This window comes from Alligator mississippiensis, chromosome 4 (assembly GCF_030867095.1).
Source record: "Alligator mississippiensis isolate rAllMis1 chromosome 4, rAllMis1, whole genome shotgun sequence".
Taxonomy (NCBI): Eukaryota; Metazoa; Chordata; order Crocodylia; family Alligatoridae; genus Alligator; species Alligator mississippiensis.
The window spans coordinates 114,547,934-114,561,969 of record NC_081827.1 but is presented as its reverse complement, the minus strand read 5'-3'; the positions used below and the strand labels follow the sequence as shown (position 1 = coordinate 114,561,969).

The 14,036-nt window shown below is 45.6% G+C and overlaps 1 protein-coding gene and 1 long non-coding RNA gene across 14 annotated transcripts in view; one reads left to right on the top strand and one right to left on the bottom strand.

Moving 5' to 3' along the window:
* The window catches only part of SINHCAF (SIN3-HDAC complex associated factor), a 34,125-nt gene extending 31,707 nt beyond the window's left edge, over positions 1-2,418 (bottom strand). For 8 of the 13 annotated variants that reach the window (XR_002090902.2, XR_009461784.1, XR_009461783.1 and 5 more), the window contains exon 1: positions 2,280-2,417. The gene's annotated coding sequence lies outside the window, so the exon portion shown is untranslated. Of the gene's footprint in view, positions 1-1,194; positions 1,277-2,279 lie in introns of those variants that run through there. The other 5 variants (XR_009461785.1, XM_019489652.2, XM_019489650.2 and 2 more) reach the window with 4 other exon arrangements.
* A 32-nt stretch (positions 2,419-2,450) lies between these two features.
* On the top strand, positions 2,451-13,403 carry LOC109283591 (uncharacterized). The gene is made up of 2 exons (XR_002090819.2): positions 2,451-2,734; positions 13,031-13,403. It is a non-coding gene; the product is annotated as an uncharacterized LOC109283591 (long non-coding RNA).
* The last annotated feature ends 633 nt before the right edge of the window (positions 13,404-14,036 follow it).

Sequence of the window (14,036 nt, the reverse complement as noted above, 5' to 3'; positions counted from 1 at the left end):
TTAAAATGCTAAAAACAATTAGATCAAGTCAGAGGCCATGTAATTAGTCAACTTTGCTAAACAAGCAAGACCAGGAAATTCTTTTTGCAATTATCATCAAATAATCTTGACCCAAGGACTGGCAATTCTTAGAGGAAAAGCTGATGGGGGAATATCTATGGGGCAACCTTAGGATATTTCACCCTACAGGTGTGGCAGTCAGGGGGAGCTTTTGATACAAGGAAAACAGGATCTTGCCACCGCTTTGTCCAGGTATTTCCTGGTCTAGGGGCTGAAAGAGGCGGCCTAGCAAACAAGTAAACAAGACAACCCACAGTAGCTTCCCCTTATATCTTTTTAGTAACATATCTGCAGATGAGCATAGGAAAGGAAATAGAAATTAAGTCCAAATGAAATGGAAACTTAAACAACTACAAGTGTTTCTCCTTACTCAAAATAAGGTTGTTTTCTTAAAATAAATAAATAAAAATGTACACACATTTCTCCCCCCCACCCCATGGATAGTAAGCTGCTTCAAGAAAAATCTGGCTCTTTTGGAATTTATATATAACAAACCAGTTTATGGCAAAAACAAGAACTCTTAAGCTCTGTTTCAGCCTGCAATTCCCAGTTGAAACAAAGCTCAAAGGACAAGTATTTGTAATAGCATAATAATGCCAAGTGAGGTAGGAAAAAAAAAAAAAAAGTTCTAAAACTACACGCTCTCTAAATCTCTCGCAGTAAAGAGAAGAAGCCCCTAAACTGCTCATACTTTGCCATTTTTCTACCAAGGTGCTTTGTGTAGCTACTGGATACTGCTAAATGCCCCCCTGAAAAAGGACTTAAACCCTCCAAAAAGCCTCCAAAACCCCTCCAAACAACAAGTGGGTCAGGCCCCAAATCCCAGCCCCCTTAAGTCAAACCCGAGAAGTCCCGGGAATTCAACAGGGCCAGGGCTGGGATTCCCGGGCAGACTTCCAGCGTGCAGCATGCCCAGGGACTGGCAACAAAAAAGGAACACCCAAGGGGCCAAGCTCCGTTCTCAAGCTGCGCCCATGACACCAAGGAACAAGAAGTTAGGGCAAAAAGAAAAAAAGTTAGGGTAGGAGCAATGGTGTGGGAGGGAAATATACAGAAGGGCATCCCCCGCCAGAGCCCAGGAAGCCTGGAACAAAGACCACCCACCCCCCAGCCACCCCCGCGAGGACGACCTACTTTTCACAGAGGCCATGATGATCAGGTAGACAACAAGGCTCAGGGTCACCCGCAGCCACTCTGGGCACCTCGAGCCTCTCCGCAGTGCACAAAACCAGCTGGGATGAGGCAAGGTGCAGCCAGAAACAACCCCTACCTCCCCCCAACCACCCTCCCACAGCCCCTGCCACGAGGTCGCAGGGAAGTGAAGCGCCTGTAGCCACTTGGGGAGGGAGACGCGGAGCCCTCTGTGCTCGGCTCCCCCCCCCCCCTCCGGGCACCAGTTGAAGTTAGCAGGCCCCCACAGCAGGGTGCCACCAGCAGCCCAAGCCGTGCCCCCCGCCCCGGCCGGCTGGGGGAGGCAGGCACATCGCCCACAGCCAGCAGCGCCCGCGGCGCACGCGACCAGCCCTTTGTTTTCCCTGCAGCCTGCTCCTGCCTACGTGAGGGGCCAGCGGGAAAGGGCGGCTCGCGCCGCGGCTGCGGGTGCCACGCGGAGAGGAGTTTGCTGGCAAGTCGCGCTGGGGCTCGGGAAGTGGCCAGGCGCCATCACCGCCCGGGCCCGCAGGGACGAGACTCGGCCGGGCCGCGAGCACGTGTCGTGTCAGAGCGCGCGCACAGCCCAGCCGGGCCACTTGCACACGCACCCGCGCCACTTGCACCCCCCCCCGGGCAGCAGGCCGGGCCACATGCATACCCACCCACCCCACCTGCACGCTCACACATATACACGCCCCCCCGGCCAGGCCGGGCCACTTGCACGCTCCCCCCCTCCCCAGTTAAAGGGCAACATGGGGAGGGACCCCCCCCACAACAGGGCAGCCTACCCCGCGCCACGTTGTGGGCGCCCCCGCCCGAGCTACAGGTGCAGGCGGCGGGCGTGGGCCGGCCCCACGCGGGAAGGCGACCCGGGCTCCGCGCCTTCCTCCCGCCCGCGGACACGTCTCCGCGCGGACGGCACCAACAGGTCGCCGGGGCTCCTCCGCTCGCGAACAAAGCGGGGGCAGCTGCCCCGGGGCAGCAGTTGGGTCGAGCAGAAGCTGGAGCGGCCCGCGGAAAATGAAGTAATCTCCAGCACAGGAGCCCGAAGACCGCGAAGCACTCACCTCACCTCGCCGCCGCCGCCGCCTGCAACTTGGCTGCGCCGCCCCGTGCGCTCCTGCTCCTACGCCCGTAACGCTTAGCTCGCTCGCTAGTTCGTGCGTGTCCCCGCCTGCGGGACGCTGCGCGCATGCGTCGTTCCCACGGCTCAGTTCTCTTCAATCGAGCTGCTTTGCATACGGCCCCCATTGTCCTTTTAAGGGAGAAAGGCCCGCGCGGGAAGCCTGGGAGGAGGGACGGGGCCGCTTGTGACGTCACCCACCCCGCCCCTCTCCTCCAGCTGGGGATCGGAGCCGGTGGAACAACGGACGCCGCGGTCCCTGCCCGGCTCGCTGCTCCCGGCGGGGGAGGAGCGGGCTAGGCGCAGCACGGCGAAGGACTCGGCACGGGTGAGGCGCCTCCGTGGGCAGGGATCCAGGTGCCCCTTGCGCCCTAGGCTCGGCGTGCCCGGTTCCTCAAGGTGCGGGAGCGCGGCACAACTCCGCCTTCCCCGGCGTCAGGGGCCGACCGGTTACGCTTTGACTCTTTCACAGATTCACGGAAGTTTAGGGCTGGAAGGGATTTCGTGAGATCATCGGGTCCAGCCACCTCTGCTCTGGGCAGGAAAGGCTGCGGGGGCAGATGACCCCAATCAGGTGCTGGGGGGCCTGCAAAAAAAATTGGGCTGCCCATCAGGCTGCCCTAATCGAATCGGAGACCCCCCCCAAGGTTAGGACTTACAATCTTGGGGGGGTGCTCAGCCCTCACCTGTAACTTGAACCCTGCCCAGCATCTGTGCAGTACCTGCACTAGCTGTTTACAGGGCACAAAGGCATGACAAAGTTCGGGAAATGCAGTGTTGCAAAGAGGAGGAGGCAGCATGTTTGGTATATGAAAACATTGCAAACAAACTTTAAAAGTAACTCATGAAACTTTAAAAAATGGATTCTCCTTTAAAGGAAAGAAAGTGGGAAGCCCTGGCTTTTTCCTTTGAAGGCTGGCAGAGTTCCTGCCTGCCAGGGGTTGTTTGCCCCCCCCCCATGCTTTACACACTGGGGGCTGGGGTTTGGGGGCAGCAGGTCAGGAGTGAGGGGCACTGGGTCAGGACTGGCTATCAGTATTCACAAATGGCTCCTGATACAAAAAAGGTTTAGATCATGTAAATGCCATCTTTCTGCCAGGCAAGGGTTGCATTTAGGGGTTTAATCCCAACTATAGTAACTATACTGGGGGTTAGTAAAACATGCAGATCAGTAACACAGCAGTAGTTTTACACCCTGCTGCCCCCACCCAAAGGATTCTCTACTCAGTTTATGCTGATGTCCCTGGCAGTACTCCATACCATGCTGCCCTCTGCCAACCATGCCTTCACCAGCTTTGCCCCACCATCCCAGCACAGACTCCCACAGAAGGACTACTGTCTGCTTATCTGCAACCCAACAGCCTCCCAAGCAAGTGACGGGACACAGCAGCAGCATATTGGCTGGCGGGGAACAGGGGCTACAGAGGCTGGGAGAAAGGCTTGAGAGACTGCTTCCTGCAGGCTGCTGTGCTCTCACTTGGACACCAGGCAGCGCAGCTCTGCTCTCTATGCTCATCAAGGCTTGCCTCCTGCTTCTTTCTGACCAGGACTTTTCAATCCAGGTCCCAGTTGCTTCATTTTCTTATGAATGAACTTCTACAGACTTTAGTAACAGATAGGGCCAGATTACCACACAGGCAAACGAGGCACATGCCTAGGGCCCTAAAGGAAGAAGAGGGCCAGTTGTGCTTATTTTATATATTATAATTATTCAGTGAAAAAAAGTAATATAAATATATGGTATTAAGTTAGAGCTCCATGAGTTTGTTTGCCTAGAGCCCAATAAAGGGTTAATCCCGCCCTGCAAACAAGTGTTTTTTTCACACTTGTTTTTTATGGACTATGTATATTTGTGTACAGTGGTAAACATGCTCTTGAGAGCCTTCTTTTTATACCCAAGTCTCAGAACAGAAATTGAAGATTAGGTTTGACCTAGCTGCAGCCCTATCCTGTGACTTTTTACATTCATTTATTGTAAATGACTGTTCATTTATGATCTTTATGCAACTCCTATACCTCAAAACAAATTGTTACTCCATTTCAATATTGTGCAATAAATTTCTCTCTCATGCTTTGCCTTTGAACAAGAGCAACTAAGTTTTTGAAGCTTACTATTATTTTTTTTTTTTTTTAAATAAAATGCACACAAGATTTCTCCTTTAAGCTTCAAGCTAGTTTCTGCCCTGGTCTTGCACCCCATATCGATGAGAGAAACTCATGAATTAATCAGAGGGTCAGGGTGACACTCTGTGGGTCAAGGAGGAAGAAGGGCATAGTCTCACTGGGGTTTTAAAAAATATTGCTCACAGAACTTTTCTAGTGCGTCATAGTGAGACATTTAAAAACTCACCTTTTAGCTGCTTCTTAGTCACACTGTTTGCACAATTTAGAAGCAGCAGTAGCTCCATGTTACATCAACTGGCTCATCAATGTTGAAATTAGTTTCTTCTTACATAGCTATTCATTATGTCTAAAACATCTACATGCAGTACAGAGTGACACATAGGCACCTATTACTTCTTTAAGAACAATGCCAAAAATCATGAGAGTTGGCAGCACTGTATTTTGCACCATATTTGCACACAATTAGAAATAGTCATAAGCTTTTCCTCCAGTCTAATACTGAATATTTCATTTATGTATTTCTCTTTAAATGATAAAAAAAAACCCTTCTATACATTGACCTAAAAGTTAGGATTTTTTTAACACACAAACAAACACCGATGTAGTAGGACTGGAGTAATTTGGAGATGAAGATTTTAGTTCTCTGAAGACATTTTAGTTTGGATTTAAACTTCTGCCAGACTCTCAATCTAGTCAGAGCAGAATTGTATGCTGTTTTCAGTGCATAATAAACTGAACATAAGGAGCATCTTTCATTACCTGAGACAAGAGGAGAAACTGGAGAAATGTATAAAGTAATTTCGATTTTTTAAATTATTTTGGTTAAATCATTTAAAGTATTAATAAATGAGGCTGTTTTAAAAAAAATATTGAAAAGATCAGTGTCAGGTTAACATCTAATTAACATTTAGCCTTCAGTTTCACAAATTGTTTAAGCATATGCCGTAAAGCTAAGTAAATACTTATTGCTTATGTACTTTGCTGACCCGGGTCTTATTACTCTTACTCCCATTAAAGGCAATGGTTAAACTTCATTTGACTTAAATGAGAGCAGGGCTGGATCTCCAAAAGGACACTAATAAAGATCCAAAGTGCTTCCTTCCTTGTGTTTGCATTCTTTACATTAGCAGGAGGGGCAGTCTTCTCTATGTCAGTTTGCAAACTCCTGGTAAATGTATACCATGCTCTAAATAAAAACAAACAATCCCCTAGCAAACCAACTTGTGGCCATGGGAAGGGAACAGCTTCAGTAGGGAGATTTCAGGAGGGTAATCTATCAGCAACTGAGATCTCTGTTAAGAGACCTAAATATTATGGCAGTGTCCTAACATATTTAATTCCAAACCTAGCCCAACCCAATCATTTACAATACAAAAGGGATGCTCAGCTTTGACCTGTGTCAGATTTGGCCCTAAAAAGTTAAAATTGCCATCAAGGGCAGGAGAAGCAACTAGCTCTTCCAATATGAAGGGCAACGCACTTAAAGCTGGGTGGCCAGTCACCAATAGGGATAGATAGAAAAAACCTTGCCTCCAATAGAAACAATATTTAAGATATTTGCTTTTATAGTATTTACATAAAATTTGTGAAGGCTACTGCTGCTTTTGACTGTGCTGCCCACAAACATCTTTGAAAGAGTGAGCTGCTTCTGGAGTTTTTCCTTTTTTCAGCACTGAAAGTCGTCAGCATGACTGAGAGATACAGGTTGGTCTGCAGGAAGAAGTAAGCAGAACTTCTGGGGAGGAGATATTTTTTATTAGACCAACTAGACAGTTAGAAAAAAATATATTCTTTGTTTGCAAGCTTTCGGGCATACATGCCCTTCCTCAGGTATAGGAGAGTGCAAAGATTGTAAAATTTCTTCCAGGTAGAAACTGAAAATTCATATTTCAAAGAAGAGCTGAAAGGTGGTGTAAGATGTCCTGGTTGGAAAAGTTCATTTTATGCAAAATAGGCTCAGGTAAAAGTTGGAGTGGTCTGTTTACCACCAAGTTACCTGATGGCAAGCAGGATGTTGAATTATGCTTCTTTCTTGTTGTGATGTTTCATATTTTGTGGGAAGATGGGTGATGGAAGCCTCTCCTGGGCAAGGAATTTCTTTTGTGTTGTGGCTGCTCTGTGAGCATGCAAGTTTTGCTAGACACAAAAGGCTGGAGCAAGGGTGTCAGCTTTCAGGTCTTAAGGTGTTGAATTTTGCTTCCTTTTTGTAAAATTATAAAGTTTTTTTGCAACTATCTGGTTGGTCTGTGCTATACAACCTGTATTCCTTTCATTACGTAGTAAGCACCTGTTGCTTTTATTACCTCCAACACAATCAGGGTACTTGTGCTCCTCATGCTAGCACAAAGGGATCAGCTTCCTTTTAGCAAAGAGTTGTAATAAAGCCTAATGACATAGCATGCTAATTATGTCAACTCAGCAAACTCACAAATGCAGGTCCTGAACCAGCACTCGCTTATCTATGTGCTTAATTTTACTCATGTGAGTAGGCACTGCCCTTAAATTAAGACCAGAACTAGTAGACGAATGGAACAAATCACAGGGAATGCAGGAAGAAGGGTGGGGTAAAAAACACCAGTGTTCATTGAGTAATGTCCACAGGTTGGAGAGGATAAAGCTCTTGTAATGAGATCCATGGTTACTGTCATAAGTGAACATCCTTGAAAAATAGCTGCAATTTGATACTACCCCAAATAAAGCAATCACCCTTCTGTACTGAAATATCTGCATTGTTGGGATGAACAGTACTTTAAGAAGCTGCAGGTTTTGAACTCCGCAAGCCTCCTGGTAATTCTTTCAGACATTTTCAGTAGGAAAAGCCTTTACAATGTCAGAAAGGAGAATATAATAGAATCATAGAAAATTAAGATTGGAAAGGACCTCAGGAGGTCACCTAGTTCACCCCCCTGCTCAAAGCAGGACCATCTCTAACTAGATCATCCAGCCAAGGCTTTGTCTAGCTGGGTCTTAAACCTCCAAGGATGGAGATTCCACCACCTCTCTGGGTAACCTGTTCCAGTGTTTTACTACCCTCCTAGTGAGAAAGCTCTTCCTAATAGCTAACTTAAACTTCCCTTGCTGCAGCTTGGGACCATTGCTCCTTGTTCTCTCATCTGTCACCACTGAGAACAGTCTAGCTCCATCCTCTTAGGAACCACCCTCTTGGTAGTAATACTTATGCACATGCAATGCTGCACTATGGTGGCCACACTTCTTTCTGTTTGGCAGACTGCTCAGATCGGAGATAGTGTGGCCAGCTGACTAGATCTGTCTTAATGCAGTTCTCTTGCATCCAGTTCTGGAGCCAGCCATGTGTGCACCCACTGGCTTTCTCTCAGCAGACCTTATTGATGCCTGTGCTGTGCTGACCTAAGCAGGCTACACTCCTTCCAGGTTAGGAGCCAGCACATGTAGTAAGGATATAACATCTCACTAATGTGCTGCTTGGCACCGTAGTAGGACAGTATACCTTTTTCCTGGGCAGAAATTTTAAACTGTCATTAGGACATCAGGATAGCTTTTATTAAATTGGCCTTGTCCTGGCCAAACTAGGACAAAACAGTAGTTTCCTCTTGACCATGTATCTGACCTTTCTGACACATTTAGAATTAAATGTGTATAGTCCCACTGTCACCAGTGGGACTGCTCAGGGCTTTCTGTTCAGCCATTTGCTAAAGGGTTTTCCTGTGTAAAAGCCTTAATTACCGTCTTTGGTGAGGAGGCTACAATGTGCCACTATTACAACAATAGAACCAGCCACGTCCAATATTATTGGATAGATGGGAAAGGTAGCTAGAAATCTGATCCTGTCACCTTGTTTGATAACAATGAACACATTAACCCAAATAGCTGCTCTTCACCTAGCAGTAAGTAGCCTATCAGAATCAAAACATGACAGCTGTTCCTATTTGAAGTTTTCATTGTAAAATGCTTTTTATAAAATGCTTGTTTAAACAAGCACCAATCCTCGCTAACCTCATCACCAGAAGCAAACTCCCTATGGCCCAAAGCACATCCAGTGGATCCAGCCCATGCCAGGACAAGAAATGCAAAACCTGCCAACATCTTCCGCACCTCCCTCCCTCCACAATAACTACACCCCACAACAGAACCAGCACCATTCCTGGATCCTACAGCTGCACTTCTAGAAATGTTATACATCTCATCCATCTCATGCACCAAACGCCCTGATGGAAAATATGTAGCAGAAACCAAACAACAACTGCACACCAGAATGAACGCACACCGAAAATCTAACTGTGGGGACACATTTCTAACTTTTAGCTTCTCCTACTCCGGTTTTCCTGATCTCCAGCTATTTCCTTTTTCACAGGACAATCGCTCCCTCTTCAGTCTCTCAGTTCTATTCCTCAAAGGGAACTTATAAAACATCCTTCATAGATGAGCCTACACACTTCATCAACCTACTGGATACAAAAAATCATGGATTCAATATAGACATTGGATTTGTTACAATCTGCCTGACATCTGATTCTCCTGGTACCGGCCTGACCTGGTACAATCTTCTTTCCCCCTGCCCCACACCTTTTCTCCCCTCCTCTTCCCTCCCTTACTTTTCTGACCTTTGTTTTCCTGATTCCCTACCATTTCCTTTTTATTGATAGCTTCTTTTTTACCTTGTATTATTACCACTATAGTGTTCCCCTTGGCCTTTGTTGCCCCTGCTTTCTTCCCCCCTCCCTTCCCTGCTTTACCTTTTGTTTTTCTAATTTCTACCTATTTATATTTTCACTGACATCCTGTCACACTTTTAGCTTCTCCCATTCTAGTTTTCCTGATCTCCAGCTATTTCCTTTTTCACAGACAACCTCTTTTCTACCTTGTATTCTATCACTGTAATGTTTCCCTTTGGCCTTTTTCCCCTGCTTTCTTTCCTCTCCCTTCCCTGCTGTACCTTTTGTCTTTCTATTTTCTACCTATTTACATTCTCACTGACATCCTGCCACACTTTTAGCTTCTCTCATTCCTTGGAGTCTCAGACCAGCAGAGACTCCCTATGCCTGATGAAGGGTGATTGCACCTGAAAGCTTGCTAAGAATTTTTTTCCAACTACGCAGTTGGTCTGATAAAAGATACCACATGTACCCAAAGAACCTTGCCTGCCCTTTTATAAAATGAGTCACTTGAGTCTTTTGTTTACTGGCTAAATGGCTACACAAAGGGTTTGTAAAAAACTGTGGCTCTTTCAGGGATGGGTGATCTAGAGTTGGGGAAAAGAAAAAAAATATTTTGACTAGCTGTGAAATTTATCAGAAAATAGCTATCTATCTATCTAGGGATCAATTCTGCAGCTTTTACTCACATAAGCATCAGTCACTGAGGTAAACAAAAATATGGGCCCAGCAGTTTAGATCTTAGATACATGGATATGCAGTGGATAATATTGTTTCAGCAGACAAGACTGCTAAGAAATGGGAGTCTTCGTTGGTGAAGGGTAGGCCAAATGAAGAAATTAGCAACATGGATGCAACCTTATTTAGTGGAGTGGATGAGTACAAAGGAGAACTGAGGTCTGATTTTGCAAACTCTTTGGCTAAGTACAGACAGTCAAAAAACCCAAGGCTGAATCGATTCAGTCTTTGCAGATTAATCTAAGATGTACAGATTAAATTGTAATAGAAGTGAACAGACATTTACCTTTGACTCAGGAAATGGAGCTACATGCCTGCAGGGCTCAGGCCAGAAACCAGGGGGCTACTACAGCATTGGCTCTTTGGCTGTGGGTTCACGTCCTCTTCCTGCTACCCTCGAAGTCTCTGGGATTTGCCATCCAGAGTTTTAGCAGCAGGACTCTGCAGGGTTGCTCATCTTTACCTCTTCCAGGTGCCTCTGGGATTTGTAGTCCACAGTTGTAGCCAGCAGTAATTTTGAGCAGGGGAAGGGGTATTTAACCCCCTCCCTGGCTCTAGACCCCAGCTGGGGTTTGCCGGCAGACTGGGCTGCATCCTCAGCCAGGCTTGTTCCCCCTTCCCACCCTCCCCTTGTTAGCCAGCCCTCACTGCTCTGGGTAGGGAGTGGAGGGGTATAGAGAGCACAGTTCAGCCCAGGGCTGTGAAATTCTGTGATTTAAGTTAAATAAGGAAGTCAGGTGCAGTACTCACTGGACATGTCTACATGTGCATTAATGCACCATTACCACTGAACATTAAGTTTGGACTAATTCTACTGCACGTTAGTACAGCTTTTGCTGTGACATGCTAATGTGCAGTAGAATTAGTCTACTGCACATTAAGTGTCTCATTTAGACGCGCCCACTATCTCTGAATGAACCCAACTAAGGTAGTAAACAGTGCACATGTGACACAGTTCATCACATGAGAAAAGGAAGATCGCTCACAGTCTATGGCCCATAGACTTTCAAGGGGAATTTTTAAATCAACATTAAGAATCCTGCAGTGGGAATATAGTTCTTAAAATCTAAAAAAAAAATAAATCTATAGCAAAGAGTTCGGTTTCTACTACATACTTTGTACGAATCTTCTGTGTAGTTTCTCTTACTTGCTATTCAATTCTTTCAAATGCTATTCCCATTATCCCCTATTAAAGTCAATAAAGGTATTCCATAGGGATTTAAATTACGGTGATTTGAAGATGTTATTAAGGAGATCAGCTTTCACAGCCTATCAGTCTCTCTTCTGTTAAATTAAAAAAAATGGGAACGTGTAGTCCAAAGATTCATGAACAAATATGAAGGGTTCTCACCCTAAACTGAGCCTTGTCTGTCAACTACATGGAGATAAAGTCTAAAACTCTTGTGCTGTTAGTATGTGACTTTTTAGACCAAGAGTGTGATAGAGAGACATGAGGCAGTTCAGAACAAAGCTGTGATTCATGGAACTTCATCGTTGCCCTCGGACCCCTGGCAAGGAGTGGCTGGACCTCTCTTCTCTGGCTGCTCCATTGCTCCTAATTGTGTGGCACTGAACTAGAAAGCTTCTGGTAGGTAAGCACCAAAAGATGATGACAAGAAGTACAGCTTCCAGCAGCTGACGCAGCAGCTCCAGTTGCCAGGGGGTAAAACTGCAGTGAAAACAGCTTTTTCTCCAGATACCCACTCTCAACCCCCTAAATATTCAGTTCCTTAACTGGCTGGAAAAGTGCAGGATCAGCTTCCCCCCTCCCCTTTCACACTGCCTTTTCTACATCAAGATCAGGCACAGAGCTAGGAAAGGACAGATCAGCTCTTCGGAGCTCCATTACTTATAAGACCTGCTAAGCTGAAGGATGAAAAGGAGAGAGAGCAAAGCCTGTCATTCAGGTAGTTTAATTGCACTGCCATTCTGCAGGGTGTCCAGCAAGCTGTGATCTGGTCTCATTTTAGAAATGGTGTTACCAGGTCAGCAAAGCTTTGGAACACACTCATAAGCCCATCTCCATTAAAAAAAAAGCACTTAAAGGTAAACATGGGCCTAAATACTGTGCCCAAGATTGATAAAGCACTGCTCACTGGTAAGCATAATGGACAGTCTGCAAAGGGTATACAGAACATCTGAGTCCCATGAGAAGAGCTAATAGCTACAAAACAGTTGACTTGCTGCATGCAACATCCTACATTATACATGCACATCTAGAGGAGGAGTTCATGTTTAATCTGCAGTGTACCTAGAAGGCTTGGCCCAGCTTCATTTGGCTCTCTATTCAACACCCCAGCTGTTTATCCTGGCTGTGTGAAATAAGCACTAAGTCTGTGTCATTTACATGGCTGCATAAAAGGTGTTGTGTTGTTCTTAGTACATAAAAGACCCTAATAAAGGGATGGTGACGTATTATTTTCTGTGGCTTCAGGGAAAAGGGGTGGGGGGAAAAGGGGAGGAGAGAAGGACATGAAGAAATCAGTTTGATTTGAAACAAAGAAGATTTAAGTTGGATATTAGAATAAGCTTTCAGATGGTTAGGGTGGTGAGCAGGGTCCCTGGGGGTGTTATAGTATCTTCTTTGATGGAGATTTTAAAAATAGGTGAGATGCATGTGCTGGGGATGCTATAGGTATACCTGATCCTGCCTTGGGCCTCAGGTTGGACTAGCTGATTTCTAGAGGTCCCTTTTATTCCTACATTTCTGTGACTCTGTTAAAATATCAGGTGTTTCATTAGGTACCTGCAAATTTGGAATATGGGTTTTGTTAACAGTGACAGCGTGCTGACAATTTCGTAAATAGTAATGTCAGTTTAGATGCTCTTCAATAAACAGAGCCTGAGTGACAGATAACTCTCATTTCTGTAAACCAGTTTTGAACCTGAGCACGTAAGATAATGGGACATTCTCAGTTTAGTGACCCTAGTTGTGTAATGTTTGTAATAAAGATTCTTGAAATCATTCAGCTTTTTAAAATTTGCTTAAATTGAAAAGGCAACATTTATTTTCCTGGCTTTTAATGAATTTATAGTGCTTACAGGATCACTTTTCTTGATTTCCCTAACAACGGGGAAACCTGGGGATTCTGGTGGGTCAGTCATTTGGAGTAGAGCTCTTGTGGGGTTTTCTGATTAGATAACTTTTCATCAGGAAATGCAGATTTGCTGAACCAGAAACTTTTTTTTTTTTTTTCAGGAATATGTCAGTGTTAACAAAACAGAAGAGGATTTGTCAGAGAAGGATTTTCAGATCCAGCATGGAAGTCCTTGTCTGTGAAACAGAAAAATCTCAGAAGAGCCCAGTGCTTAGGGCATTCGCTGTGGATGGATGTGGAAGACTCAAGTTCAAGAGTCAATCAGGGAGAGTTGGACTATTAATCTGGATCTTCCATGTCCTTTTTTGTTTTTTTTAATTTCATGTCTCAGACCAAATTAGTTACATCAGTTCCAAATGATGGCACCTCAACAATGGAAAAGGAAAGAGGTCTGGGTAGGGTAGAGGTAGGGGGTCTTTCTAGCCATGTGAACAAAAGGTGACTGACTTGGGTATATAAAGTAGATTTGCCTTATTGGGTATATAAAGATTTGCTTTATTGGGCCTGCCCTATTGCACAGGGCATGTTGTAAACCTGTGCCATAAGTGCCACAAGTAGCATGGGCACACAGCAGATGGGGAAAGGGACAGGTTGCATAGTGGTAGATAAGACAGGGAGCAGAAAGCAGAGCATCAGATCAGGCAGGGAGCACAGGGCAGGAAGCAGGGCAGCAGCTTAGTCAGGGGCATGGGACAGGGAGCAGAAAGCTGAGCAGCAGGTTGGGTAAAGGAAAGGGATCCGAGTAGTACTCGGGAAGAGTGCAGGGTTAACTTGTGGCATGCCTGTCGGTAAGGTTGACCTCCACTGGTGTAAACCAAGGAAATCCTGGCCCTTAAAGATACCCTGGTGCATGCTAATTATTTATTATGAAATCTGAATGAAGGACTGTGGGAACTCAGAGTCAAGGACAAGCAAGACTTCCAGGGCATGCTCCAACCAGAACACATGCAGTTTGCAGCACCTCAAATCCTTTTTTTTTTTTTTTTTTTTTTTTTTTTTTTTACACTTGGAGATCCTAGTGTCAAAAAAACCCCAGGGCGAAAAAAAGCCCTGCATGTGGCAGCAACATGCGTCACCAGGAATGGAGCATGGCTGGCCAGGTTCTGA